The sequence below is a fragment of the Apium graveolens genome, chromosome 5 (genome assembly GCF_009905375.1).
Source record: "Apium graveolens cultivar Ventura chromosome 5, ASM990537v1, whole genome shotgun sequence".
Classification (NCBI taxonomy): domain Eukaryota; kingdom Viridiplantae; phylum Streptophyta; class Magnoliopsida; order Apiales; family Apiaceae; genus Apium; species Apium graveolens.
The window spans coordinates 221,124,370-221,140,274 of record NC_133651.1 but is presented as its reverse complement, the minus strand read 5'-3'; positions in this window follow the sequence as shown (position 1 = coordinate 221,140,274).

The window sequence follows — 15,905 nt, the reverse complement described above, 5'->3', positions numbered from 1 at the left end:
TTGGCAAGAGTTCTTATTATCTTAGTTAACTTATTATCTTAACGTCCCATCATCTCTGAGGTTTATAACGCTTAGCTCTGATACCATTTCTGTAACACCCCCAGATCCGGGGTCGAGGATCCGGGTCGTCACGGTCTTTCTTTCCACAATATCACTTCACTTAATTAATAATACTAACCTTATGCTGTGACCCCACACTAACACACACCACAACCCGTTATAGTCTCAGAGATGAAATTTAAATAAGTACAAGTCTTTGAATCCACAATTTAAAAGTTATTACAACCCAAAATGATTACTTGATAAATTTACAGTTAATTGCCATTATCTGCCACAAGTTATAATTATACATAATTGATTCTCAAAAGTAGATGGTCTGATCTACAATAGATCTACCTCTGCAGCTATAGCAGCTACAACATCAACGGGAAGACGCGGAACGCTTCCCACGCGCTTGCGCTGGGTCTGCTGGAGTCTGGCCATCTTTCCTAACTGTTGTTGTGTGATGAAGAAATAAAGCAAGGGTGAGCAGCAAGCCCACCAAAATAATATGTATAATGATTTACAATATATGAGCCTACTCATAATACTCATGAAAGTCTTGGTCAAAAGAAATGAACCAAGTTGATATCTTAATGCGATGAAGTCGCAAAATATTCAGTATATATATATATACATATATACTTTTCAAAATCTTGGAAGCCCTCTTCCATGCATAATATACACAAAATCCCAGTGTATAACTGTATATATAAAAAATATCGTTGCAAGGTGATCTCATATATCTAACCTTGTCTCAACGTTTTTCTGAAAATCTTTGTCATTCATAAGACAATTATTAATTAGATATAAGTTTAAAAGATGAGGTTACCAAATACCCCAATATACTTATATCTTTCCCAATACTACTTGAACTACCACCGTTCAAGTTATAACCAGTTTCAAAAGTTCATCCCACTGATGAGACCACAAGATAAGACTTGAATAGATTCAATCTTTGAAATATTATTGAATGAAAAAGTTATGAGATACTTTATTTACTCCCGATATATATATATCCACATATATATATCTCTAAAACATTTCCTGGAACCTCTGTTATGTAAAGTATGAACAGAGTTGCAATATCCAATGAATTTGGAAGGAAAAGAAAACCTTTGGCATAAACCAGATATCTTGCTGATCAGGCAAAGATACCCATTAGTAACCTTTTCTACTAGTAGATGGACGAATTCCCTACTGGTCATCACCCTGGTCATAATTAGGACCTTATGCTGGACTGCCACTCAGCCACTTATGCATTTGATGGACTCCCACTGAGCCACTTACACTATCATGGACGCCCACTGAGCCCATGTTGCTTATGCCGACTCAATAGATGGACTTACTTCCCGAACGTTGGGTAAGTAATCAATTCATTTACCAAAACTGCAACCTTGTTGCGAATATAAAATACACCACAGAGCCGAATCCCTCAGGTTTTAAGCGAGTATTTAAATCCCCTTAAAAAGGAAGATCTTAAATATAAAATTGAGTTTTGGGATCCGCTCTAACTTTTAAAAATCATTTTGAAGACTCGAAAACACTTTATAGAGTGTTTGGAGTTAAGCTGATTTAATGAAGTAAATCAGTCCCCAGAATATTTAGAAAATGACTGAATATTATTATTTAAATAATATTCCCATAAGAATAATCTTTATAAAAATAATTGAAGTAGAAGTATTAAAACTTATACTTGAAACGAGTATTAAATAACCAAAGATATACTTATATGAAAGTATTATCTTTATTTGAATAATCGAAAATAAGTTTGATTATTAACATCTTATTCTTTAATAAAATAAAGAATATATCTCAGCAAATAATCGGAGTCATAGATCCTCAAATGAATATTCAAATAATATTCAATAAATAATATAAACTGAGTCATAAGCCCTCGAATGAATATTCAAATAATATTCAGATAAATAAATAAAAGGAGTCATAAGTCCTCGAATGAATATTCAAAATAATATTCATTTAAATAAATAAAAGGAGTCATAAGTCCTCGAATGAATATTCAAAATAATATTCATTTAATATAAAGGAGTCATACGCCTTCGAATAATATTCGAAATAATATTCAATAATAAAATAAAGTTAAAGTTATCGAATAAACCTTATTCGATTAATAGTTTTGAAAACTATGACCATATATATATATATATATAAATATATATATATATATATCCATATCCATATATATACAAAATCTACTCGGGATCCTCGACTCCCGGTTTTAGAAAATATTTTCACATTTGGGTCCCTATACTAAGGGTATATGCAAGATACCGCTATCCTCTAGCATAGGTATTATCAACTGAACCAACAAATATATATTTCAAGAATATGAAACAGGCATGCATATATATACCATATCACATGCTACAATATATCGCAAGATTTTGCTAATTAACCAACATGCATCTATCGCAAGATAATGCAAATACATATATTCATCACAACAACAGTATAACGGATAGAATACTTGCCTGAGCGACTGGGGGTTACGAATGGCTCGGGACGAGTCTGGTAACCTATAAGCAACAAGTAAGTTGGAATTAAACCAAAGTCACTTGTAAATCTATACTTTAACTAACTTAGACTCTAACGCTTGTTTTGCGCTCACTGATTCGCTTAAGTCACTCGGGTACCCTCGGCTCCACCATTTTTAATAATTTAACCTTTACGAGTTTTAAAGCGATTCCTTCGCGAATGTCTTCCCAACTGCCTAACACACTTACCATAAATGTTTCATACATTAATTAACCCTTTATGGTCTTTAACCTATGTTTCAAAGTAAGGCGAGGGGAAAAGTTTCGTTCGCGAAACGCCGTTACTTAAAACGGTCGTTTCTCCTAAACCGTGCATCGGAATCGAACGAACTACATATCAAAACGAAGCTCGTAACATGAGCTATCTAAACATGGCAGTGGTCACAATCTAGCAGGGGGTTCTCGGGTCCTAATGTTATGCACAAAAACAGTCCAAAGAAAATTGGACGTTACGACGGCTATGTTTACGCGATTACCAATATTTAAACCATTCAAACCCATTCCAAATCAACCTCAAATCCATCATACAACAAACATCCATCCTTATCACATCATAACAACCCCAACAAATCCACATTAACCATTTATACTTATTCCTCACATGAACTAAAAGCTTTACTTAGGTTTTTTAACTAATTACCAAGATTTACAACTCCAACAATGCAACAAAACCAACTAATCTCTACAAACTCAACCAAACTTCAACCATTCAAGCATCATGCTTCACATATGCTATATCAAACACATTCAATCCTAATTACTCAAAACTAAAGCTAGGGTTTGTAGTTTATACCTTCCTTGGAGAGTGGAGAATCAAGAGAATGGCTTGGAATCACCTTTAAAGCCCTTATCCAAGCTTATTCTAAACAAAACTTCAAGAACACAAATTTTAGTTCTTGAAAACACTATTCACCATCTTCTTTCATGATTTATAGAAAAAGATTGGCTTGGAATTAGAAGCTTAAACTTATAGGAAGTATGTAACTATCCATGGGGAAGCTTAGATAATTACCTTGCTAAATAGTAAGTGGAGGAGCTTGGACTTTCATTTTTTAAGAAAACCACCCGAGAGCTTCATGAACAAGCCTTGGTTGCTTTTGATTTTTGATGAAAATGGTTTTTGCTTGGCTTGGTTGCTTGGTTTTTGTGCTTGCTTTAGTCAATTACCTTCTTGCCCTTGAATTTGTGTGGTTCTCATTCAACCACACCTCCTTCCTTCCCATGTCATGCTTATATCATCCTCATGATGTCATCCTCCCTTCCTTGTCCTCTTTCTATTGGTTGGATGACATCATTCCCACTAATCCCTTTGATTAACTTCCTAATCGTTTGCCTAATGACCGCTGATCTGTTATACGGTTCGCTTAACTTTCGTTCTCGTTTATCGTTTGAAGGATCATACCCGGGATCTTATTACTTAGGTTCCCTTAACCTTTCTCAATACATTATATTCCTTTTTATGATCCTCCATTATAATCCTTTAATTTAAATCCTTTTTATCCTGTTACCTTATACTCAATTCTCTCCGTATCTTGTGGATTTCCGGGAAAAACCAAAGTGTTCGGAATTGGATTCTGACGATCTTTACATACACTTATATACTTCATAGAGTACTAATAATATCCCAGAATATCCATAACAGAACCCCTACATAGTGTGGCATGAAAAGTTTTCTCATTCAGCAAAAACACTATTCATAAGGGTTTCAAAATTTTCCAAAAATTGGGGTTATTACAGTCTCCTATTTCAAACACCCTTTCAGACCTTTTTTTATCTGGCAATTGCCTCATTCTGTTTTGAGCCTTGCACAAATTCTGCTTTAATATTGCAATCGTGTGGTCTCTCTGTTGCAAGCTATGATCTATAGCATCCACTTTACTTGAACACGAGAGATAAGGCCTATGTATAAGAGGGGACATACCATACATCACTTCAAAGGGAGTCTTTCGCGTAGCTGTGTGAAAATTAGTGTTATACCAAAATTTTGCTAATGGCAACCAACTAGCCCATGTTGTAGGAGTGGCATGACACATACATCTTAAATACCCTTTCAAGCATCTGTTAAGGACTTCCGATTGACCATCACTTTGAGGATGGTAGGTTGTTGACATCTTCAATTGCACTCTAGGATCTTCATCAATTCTGTCTAGAAAGAGCTGATAAATACCTTGTCTCTATCTGAGACTAAGATTTTGGAGAGCCGTGCAACTTATACACCTGATCTATGTAAATCTGAGCCACCTTGATTGCCGAGAAGGGATGAGATAAGGTCAAAAAGTGGGCGTACTTAGTCGATCTATAACCACCATAATCACATCCTTCCCGTGAGATTTTGGAAATCTTTCAATAAAATCCATGGTTATTTCTTCCCATACTCTATCTGGAATAAAGAGTGGTTGAATCGTCCCTGGATAAGCCTGTAGATCAGCCTTGCATTTTTGACAAACAATGCAATCTTTGATAAAGTCAGTTACTGATTGTTTGAGCTTGGGCCAATAGAACAGTGCTTGTATTCTCTTCACAGTTGCATCAATTCCAGAATGACCTCCTTGTGGTGAGAAATACATCCACGACATGATTATGTTCTTAATCTCTGCACTATTTCTCACAACCAATCGCCCCTATCTAGTGAGTTGTCCATCCTGCCATTTGTACTGCGCATGAGAGTCTACATTCTCCTGAATTTCTTTGATCAGCTGTTGTAGATCTGTATTTGTAGCCCAGTGATCTTGAAGCTTATCCATCAAATTTGTTTGTACTGAAGATATAGCCAGGGTCATGAGTTGAGTGTGAGGAATTCTGGATAAGGCATCGGCAGCTTTGTTCTTCGCACATTTCTTATATTCTACTGTATACTCGAATCCAACAAGCTTTGAAAGCCACTTTTGCTAAAATGGAGTCGCCAACTTGTGATCTAATATGTACTTGAGACTACGTTGGTCCGTCTTAATAATGAATGGACGAGCAGCTAAGTAGTGCTGCCATTTTTAACAGCAAAAACAACTGCTAGCAATTCTCTCTCGTATACTGACAATAATGCATTCTTTTAGAAAATGCTTGGCTTATGAATGCAATTGGATGTCCTGCTTGCATCAGTACTGCCCTCATTCCATTCCCTAAGGCATCTGTTTCAATTAGAAAAGATTTAGTGAAATATGGGAGCGCTAGTACGGGAGGTTGTGCCATCAAAGTTTTTAATTTCTCAAAAGCTTCATTTGTTTCTGAAGTCCATTTGAAAGCATCCTTCTGCAGTAGTTGAGTAAGAGGTTTACAAACAAGTCCATAGCCTTGTATAAACCGTCTATAGTAACTTGTAAGGCCCAAAAATCCCCTAAGTTGCTTCACGTTTTGGGAAGCTGGCCATTCTTTTATAGCCCTGATCTTCTCTGGTTCCGTATGCACCCCCTTATCTGAAATTATATGCCCAAGATAATGAATTTCGTTTACTCCAAATGAGCATTTCTTGAGATTAGCATGGAGAAAATTCTACTGCATCAGTTTGAGCACTGCCTCTAAGTGTAACAAGTGCTCACTCCATTACTTACTATACACGAGTATGTCATCAAAAAAAACTAACACTCCTTTCCTCAATAGTGGTTTGAAGACAGAATTCATAAGTGCTTGAAAGGTTGATGGTGCATTCGTTAAACCGAATGGCATCACCAAATATTCGAAGTGTCTAAAATATGTCTTAAATGCAGGTTTGTACACATCATTTAGGTGCATTTTGACTTGATGATACCCTGATTTTAAATCAATTTTTAAAAAGAATTGAGTACCTTGTAATTCATCTAGCAACTCCTCGATGATGGGGATAGGAAATTTATCTTTGATAGTTGCTTTATTGAGGCTCCGGTAATCCACAGACATCAGCCATCCCACATCCTTCTTCTTTACCAACACAATTGGCACTGCAAACTGACTATTGCTGGGTTGTATGATTCCTTGCTCCATTAATTCCTGGACAATATCTTCAATGATAGTCTTCTGCAATGCTGGATATCGATTTGGTCGAAGATTTACTGCATTTATTCCATCCTTTAATGGAATTTGATGATCAAAGTGTGCCCTACTAGGTAGTAATCCCTTAGGCTCCTGGAACACAGTATCATATTGTTGTAACAGAATTTACAGGTCAGGGTCTTTCATTTTTTGGGCTGACTGTAATGATGATATATGAGGACAAGTTCCTTCCTTACATGGTATCAATTGTAACATAGAAAGCTCTCCAGATATGTGTGTTAGCTTATCTAGTTTCTGAGATTGGATCATTTTCAGCTTCTTCCCACTCGCCCCCCTCAGCTTTACCTTATTTCCCTTGTGTGTGAACTGCATAGTAAGGTTCTGGAAATCCCACAGCACCGGTCCCAACTGAGTGAACCATTGAATACCTAGCACAAGATCACTTCCACTGAGAGACAACAATAGCACGTCAGCCTTGAAATTGGCTCCTTGCATCTTCCAGCTAAAATTCTTAATCATATTGTCACACTTAAGTTGTCCTCCGTCTGCCACTCTCACCCACATAGGGGTGATATTTCCACCTTACAATCAATCTTTAAAGAAATGTAATATGAATTGTGAGTGCTGCCACTGTCTAATAATAAATGTAATTCCTTCTTACCATGGTGGCCTGTCACCCTCATAGTTTGGAATGAAGCAATTACATCAATGGCCTGCACATATATATATGCACACTGGTTATCCTCTATTGCTTCTATTTCTAGAGTGTCATCTTGTACAGGTTCGTCTTCTGCATCGTCCTCCATCTCAATATGGTACAACTGTGGTTTTTTTCCTTTGCATTTATGCCCTGGTGCATACCTTTCATCACACTAAAAGCATAAATTCTTTGCTCGCTTGTCATTGAATTCAGCAGGAGTTAATGTACGCCTATTGGGATTTTAAAAGTTAGCAGGAGGTGGTGTGGGCAATAAAGGTGGTCTTGCGGCATTTTTACTTCTCTTAGCTTTCTGGGCAGCTTCTTGTAGCTTTTCCAAACACATAGCTTGTTGGAATGATTTAGGAGAGAACATTCTAACATCCAACTGAACTTCATCCTCCAACCCTCCCAAATAACAACTTAACATGTATTCCTCTGACAACTGTAACATGCTAGCCAAGGCGTCAAATGCATCATGATACTCTTGCACAGTGCCAATCTGTTTTAATGCCTTCAACTCGGCCATGGGATCGTCGTATAACTCACTAAAATATAGAGTTATTTTCTCTGTGTATTTAACCTAGTTTGGCAGAACATTGTTACATTTCTTCATGAATTTTTGATGCCACAATAATGCTTTTCCTTCAAGATGAATAGCTTCTAACCTAACTCTTTAAGCATCCTCTATCTCATCTAGCTGAAAGAACTTGTTACATTTATATAACCAGGATCTAAGGTCTGTACCATCAAATTTTGGGAAATCGACTTTGGTCATTCGTGAAGCAAAACTATGGGGCCTATTTTGATAATCATTAGATCTATGCCCTATCTCATTTTTCATACTATTTCTGGTAGATTCACTACTACGACCCTCTTGAGATACTAATTTATTTATTTGCATAGATAGACCCACAATCAATTCATTCAAGGCAGCTATGGATTTAGTATTTTGAGAAATATTCTGACTATTTGTATTACAGGACTGAGTCATACATTGATTTTGTTCTTCTAAAAGGGCTCGTACACTTACCTCAAATCGGTGAAGCTCTGCAGCTGGACCTTCTTCTACCGGCTGTTCTGTATTCCTGTTGTTTCTCCCTTACGCCATGATTTCGAGGAGTCGATAGCTCTGATACCAGTGATACAATCTTAATATAATTCTAAATTAGAGAAAGAAAATGATGACATTAACTGGAAATGATAGCGATAACTGTTAATTCCAGGAAGCTAGCAAGCATGAAAAGCAGCTTCAAAGATATTAACTCAGCATAAGAAAATGAAAAAGAGAGTGTTTGAGAGACAATATTATCCAGCATACTCTTCCCCAATCTAAATGCACAGTTTAAATACTATAGACTATGAAATGAAATGAAAACTAAATGCAAATGTAAATGCCAATGAAATGTCTTTTATTAGTTAGCCACTTGTCTCTACCAGTGCTCCATGTACTGCAGTTGGTCCTCCTCGTGTAACAACCCCCACTCCTTGTTTGTCTTTATCCAGCTCATCATTCCTTTGTCCCCTCTCAGCTGACCGGCACTCCACCTCACCTGTTGTCTTTACTTGATGTGTCCAATGTGTGCAGATTGTATCATTCTAGTTGTGATCCTGTAAAAAGCCACTTGAGGATGGCGATGATGAATCGTCTTTTAATTTAAATAATTTGGAAATCCCCGACTTAGCACAATGCAACTCCTTTGATTTTCTGAATGCCGAAAAATTCTTGAGGGGAGTTCATGAGGGTCCTTGTGCATCTCCGCCTTGAGTCCCCGCATGTTAGAATTAAGGGCTCACATATTGGAAGAGAGTTTGTGATTGGTTAGAGAAGAATTTTTACATAATTCTATGTTAGGTCACACACACTGTAGAAGGGGGTTGAATACAGTGTTTAGCACAATCAAATCGAATATAAGAACTCAAGTAACAGAAAACAGATTTTATTCAACACAATAAACTCTGTTACAATATGAAACTGTCCTCTCTCAGTGATGAACAAATTATCACGAGAGCTTCTAGAGTTACAAAGAATAATAACTTCGATAATCGTAACACTTATAGTGTAAACTCTATGCCTGTGTTTATATACTACACAGTTACAAGATAATCTTCTAATTGATATGGAATATAATTCTGCTTCCTAAAATATATCAACTAGTTATCTTTTCTTCCAAGTATTCTATTCTTTATATAATTCCTTCTTCATGCACAATTCTTTCTGTCTTAGTCTCGATCTTTTTTCCTTTCAATCAGCCGCCTGCCTTATCTGAAAGTCATCTTAAGTCCTGATATTATCTCCTGATAAATATCTTCTAAACCTTAAATTCTGATAACTTAAGTTCTGATATCTTAAATTCTATCTTCAGTATAAGTGTTGATTTCCAGTTAAGTATTGATTTGTCCTGTAATGTAAGATCTGAAAACTAAACACAAATCATATTACACATGACATTATCAAATATATCTAACAATCTCCCCCAACTTGTAAATTAGCATAATTTACAAGTTCAACAGATATTTGATGATGTCAAAAACATTAAGTACAAATGCATGAGAATTTGACTAGATAACTACATCTTATAGTCCTTTCAGCTTTACCATCTTTAACTTTTGATAACAGCTTCAGTCTGTATAAACTTCAGAATTTAAGTAGTTGCAGATCTTTGACTTGGCATCAACTTTCAATTTCTTCTGATCTCTTTGATATCAGGAGTTGTCCTGAGATAGTTCTTCAACAAACATCTCTCTGCATATTCAAGTTCATTGACCATCCTCCTTTTAGCATTTATCAATTCAGCTGTATCTTCTCCAGTTTGAAAAATAGCTGCTCTGAGATCATTTATCTTAGCTTTTCTTATCTCCTAATCTAGTCTTATCAGATATGCCTTGTCAGACTCTAGATTGAATTCCACAGCCTTATAACCCAGAAAAGTAGTTATAATCCTAGCAGAGTTCGATAATATCACCCTTGTGATCTCTGTACTTGAGACAATATGTGCTGTCAGACTTTACAGAATAAAGCTTCTTCTTTCTTTGAATTTGAGACTTTAAATATCCTGCAACACTATCTGTTAATCTGTCTTTCACTTAAAGTAGGTATAAAACATGTTCCAGTTCCTCAAAATACTTCAGTGGTATAGCATTTTTCTTAATCTAGTATACCCTTCCATCTGTCATAAAATATAACAAGATATGTTCTTTCAAGAAGGTATGGTAAACCATTTGTACAAATTCAAATCGATTCAATCTTTCAGGAGTTGCTCCAACACCTGGTTCACTTAAGGAAGTTGGATCATTGGTAGTGTTATGTACTCTTCTTTCATCAGAACTACCCAACCCAGATTTATCTCTTGCTTCCTTTCCTGTAACAACTCTTGCTTTAAAACCACCTGTTGCAGTCTTCAAAGATTGAGTCTGTTTAGCTTTGGTGAATCCTGGTAGGAGTATCTTTGAAAGTTTAACATGAGCAATGTCAGAGGTTTCCTTTTCCTTATCTTCTGATATCAATCCAACTTGAGCTATGTCAGAGGTTGCTTGCTTCACTATCATATCAGAACTTACTAAATCTTGACTCTGAACAACATGAGCCATGTCAGAGGTTGTTTGAAAAATCTTCTTTGAAATCAGAGTAAGATTAGTATATGCTTCATCATCAATTATTTCTTCATCCATGACTGGCATATAAACCTTTACAGGTTCATCAACCTTTTCTTTGCCCTTGGACCTTGGATCAATTTCCATTTGTGATTTGGCCTTGGTTGCCTCAGAACTTGTTCTTTCCTTTATCACAATACCCTTAGGTTTTGGAAATTTCTTTTCAACAACTGAAACTTCAGATTTTGTCTTGACACCTTCTGCTTTGAGTCTAGCTTCTTCTTCCTTTAGACTCTCAAAGTTCATTCCTGAATTTTCTTTAAGAAATAACTGCTATGAAATTTCTTCATCAAGTTCTAGATATCCACTAGAACTTATCCTTTTACCAGTATCAGAACTTATTCTTCTCCCAGTATCAGAACTTGTTCCTTGACTTGTAATTCTAGCTTTACTTGACGAAAGTCCTTTGCCTTGACCTTGACCTCTACCCTTATTAGAGTTTCCCTGATCATCATTTCCATCTTCCTTTCCTTTCAGTGTCTGAATAGATTTGCATTTGGACTTAATCACTTTCTCCCCCTTTTTGGCATCAGCAGGTAATAGAAGAGATACAAGCAATTCCACTGAGGATTGGATCTCATTAAGTTGACTTTGGTGAGAAGCCTGATTCTGCAGAATTTCTTCAATTTGAGCTTGTTGCTTCTCCTGAGTTTTCTCAATGTAGGCAATTCTGTCAAAGGCTGGCTTGAAAAATCTGTTCTTTTCAAGTTTCACATTCATATATTGTTGAATTAGAGCTTCCTGAATTTTGTTCACCTTGTCATGAGTTATTGAGTGTTGACCTTGAAGGTGCCTTGTACTCAATGCAGTACCTCTCAGTTGTGCCTTGAAATCATCATTTATCAGCATTTCATCAGCTTTTGCAAGATACTCAGCAAGAATCTTTTCAGAAGGAACAAAACTAACTGAGTTCCATTCTTTATTCCACTCCTTTCCTCTAGGATTTTCACTCCAAGGTACTGGTGCTTCCCCTGTAACAAACTTCTTGACTAAATCAGCTTTATGAACAGTTTGTTGAGGTGCATGTCCTGATGGACCAGCTGCATCAGCATCTAAATTAGCAGTAGCTTCACCAGTAGTTTCTTCATTAGCAGCATCAGAAATTGAAGATCCTGCAGTATCAGCATCCTCTGATAAAATAGCAGTATGTGAGGCTATAGAGGCTTCAACATTTTCCTCTAGATTCTGATCTGCAACCAGGTTCTGGTCAATATCCAAAATTGATGTTGTTGGTGGAGTGAGTTGAATTGGTGGAGCTTCTAAGTACAATACCTCAGGCACAATCAGGTTATAAATATCAATTTCAGCACTTGTATCTGGTTCTTCACTATGTACTGGATCAACTATAGGTGACATAGGAGGTGTAGGCATTTTAGCTTGAGCAATTTTTGGTTGTGCTGTTTCTATTTGTGCAGAAGGAAGTAATTCAATAACAACTGGTTCTGTTGAGATCAGAGATTCCTGATCCCCTTCCTTAGCTGCTTCCACTACATATTCTGAATCTGACTCAACTATGTCCCTATGAGCTCTCTGTTTCTTTAATTTCCTCAAAGGTGGAGACACTGTAGGAGCTTTATCATCAGAATTTAATTTTCTAAGCCTTTTGAGAGGCCTAGAACTACCAGTTACAGTATCTTTCTGAGAAGAAACCTTCTCAGCTTCTATAATAACAGGTTATGATATTGGAACATGTTCCTCAGTTGTTTTCTCAATTCAACAGAACTTAATCAAAACATTCATCACAAAATAAAGTTAAAAGTCGATGAAGTAAAGATTAATAAATTGCAATTCAACATGCACAGTCACATAATTTGAGAAACAAAGAACAAATCTTGTAATTTTAAAGAAAATTTCATTAATATATCAGATGATTACATTCGATGAAATTATCAATTACATGCAAAAATTACAAGATAGTCCTATTCTACGATTCCTGACATCAACAGCCTTAGTCCTAGTCTAAGAAGCCCTAACGACTAATTCCTTCTGTTGCTAACGAAGAGCACTGCAAGACGGATGATCCGTTCTTGCTGACGGAGAGCTTCTCTCCTTTCCTCTTCCAACCTATCAAGATGGAGATGATACTCTATTGATAAGAACAAGAGTTCTGTGTGAACCTCTTGTGGAAGTGAGTTCCAAAGTTCGTCAGGAATGGCGATGACATGCCACTCCTGTTGCCATTCATCACAACTCAACTCGATGTGAAAGGTTTCATAATTTAGGAACATGTTGAAACGGACCATTTTTGTTGGTATGAATGAAAAGAGAGTGAGTTTGTGAAAAAAAATGAAAGATATTTTGGCTGGAGTGAATGGTTGGTTTAAATAGTCAAAGGAATACCAAGGGACGTGAGAACTGTTTAAATTTTTCAAGTAAAAAATAATGATCCTTCGACTCCCTAGACTGATGTGTAATAATAACAGTCAGTAAAAGATCTAAAGCCAGAGTTAATGGGCACGGGATATGATAATTATTACTGTGCGCATGCAGTTTTTTAAGACATACACGCTAACCACTAACCCATAATGATTATGACTGTTTTATCTCACATTAACCAATATTCTGTTAAAATATTATCGTTCAAGTAATGACAAAAAATAAACCAAGTAAATGAATACTGTCATGACAGCATCAAAACTTGATTATTATCAGGATTTAAAAGTCATCAGAATATGGCTCCTTAACTCGAAAAGTGAATGTGTATTCCTGTAATTCTTCACACAAATACTGATATGGTTTCGTCAGAACTTAATTATCAGAACTTCCATCAGAACTTGTCCTCAGAATTTATGAAAACTGACACATAGACTGTTCATTTAAAACAACGTTGATCACCACAGTAATTTTCATTATTTATATGGAGTGTAAGTGTGTGCATTAAGCTAAATATCAGACAAGGAGTAAAGTTTTATTCATTTTAGTACATCTTAGAAATAAGGTATAACTAAGAACTTTACTTAAAATCTGTCATTATTCTGAAGTCTACTTTAGAATGAGTTCATGCATGAATCCACCTCAACTATTTTGTGCTCATTTTATACATCTTTTGAAATTCCATTTTACAGTGGCTTCTCAGTGTAAGTGAGTCACGACTGCTTATCAGAATTTATGCTATTATCAGAGTATTTCTCCAGTAATCATAGAGTGTGAAAAGTCACCAAGAAAAATATTTATTTTGCTTTTCTGATGCATATTACTTAATACCAGCAATGCACTTTGGTCTTCCCTTCCACATTTTTACTCTAGATCTCAAAGGAGTACCTGATTTTTATTTCATTTTCTTTTCCTTTTCTTTTGATAAGTGAGGCTTATCAGCACTTAGTACATTCACCAGATTTACTAACATCAGAACTTAACAGATAAGAAGCATTATTCTAGTTTTTGACTTAGTAATAAGATAGACAAAGTAAACTTAACTAAGCTCAATATCAGAATTTGCTTGTGTTAACAAATTTCCACATAAACAATTACTTCAAACATGGGACTTGTTAGTATATTAAAGACTACTAGGTCAGCATCTAGCACAATTATCCTCATTGGATTGAATAATCACAGAAACATTCATATCACTATCAGAGTGTAGAAATTCACATCAGACAACAATCAGTACTTAAGCAATTTTCAAGTAAGCACAGAATACATAAAGATAGTAATATCTGTAAATACTAATCATAAAGTCTGATGAAACAGAATTATAAACTAAGCAGACTTAGCGAAAGAACCTGAAACCATTCCAAGTTCATTTACCAATCTTGTAAAAGTAGCTTCACACAGTGGTTTTGTGAAGATATCTGCTAGTTGATCTGTTGGAACAAAGTGCAATTCCACTGCACCTTCATCCATATGTTCCCTTATGAAGTGGTACCTAATGCTGATGTGCTTTGTCATTGAGTGTTGAACTGGATTACCTGTCATAGCAATAGCACTTTGATTATCACAGTAAATAGGGATTTTAAAGTATGTTAACCCATAATCCAGTAACTGATTCTTCATCCAAAGAATTTGTGCACAACAGCTTCCTGCAGCAATATACTCTGCTTCTGCAGTTGATGTGGAAATTGACTTTTATTTCTTGCTAAACCAAGAAACCAATCTGCCTCCAAGAAATTGGCAGCTTCCACTTGTGCTTTTCCTGTCAATTTTGCATCCTGCAAAATCTGCATCTGAGTAACCTATTAGCTTAAAGTCTGATTCTCTAGGATATCACAATCCCAGATCAGCTATACCCTTAAGGTACTTGAAAATTCTTTTCATAGCTGTTAAGTGAGGTTCTCTTGGATCTGCTTGAAATCTTGCACAAAGACTGGTAACATACATGATATCAGGTCTACTTGCAGTTAGATTGAGTAGTGAGCCAATTGTAATAACCCCAAAATTTTGAACTTTTTGTAACCCTTATGAATAGTGTTTTAGCCGAATGAGAAAACTTTTCATGCCACACTATGTAGGGGTTCTGTTATGGATGTTTTGAGATTTTATTGGCACTCTATATGACATATAAGTGTATGTAAAGATCGTCAGAATCCAATTCCGAACATTTGGTTTTTCCCGGAAATCCACTAGATACGGAAAGAATTGAGTAAAAGGTAACAGGATAAAAAGGATTTAAATTAAAGGATTATAAGAGAGGGTCATAAAAGGAATACAATATATTGAGAAAGGTTAAGGGAACCTAAGTAATAAGATCCCGGGTATGATCCCTCAAACGATAAACGAAAACGAAAGTTAAGCGAACCGTATAACAGATCAGAGGTCATTAGGCAAATAATTAGGAAGTTAATCAAAGAGATTAGAGGGGATGATGTCATCCAACCAATGAGAAGTGGACAAAGAGGGGAGGATGACATCACAGGATGACATAAGCATGACATAGGGAGGAAGGAGATGTGGTTGGTTTATAACCACACAAAGTCAAGGTTAGAAAGGTAATTACCCAAAAACAAATCAAAACAACCAACCAAAGAATCAAATCAAAGCAAAAACACAAAAAAATCTCT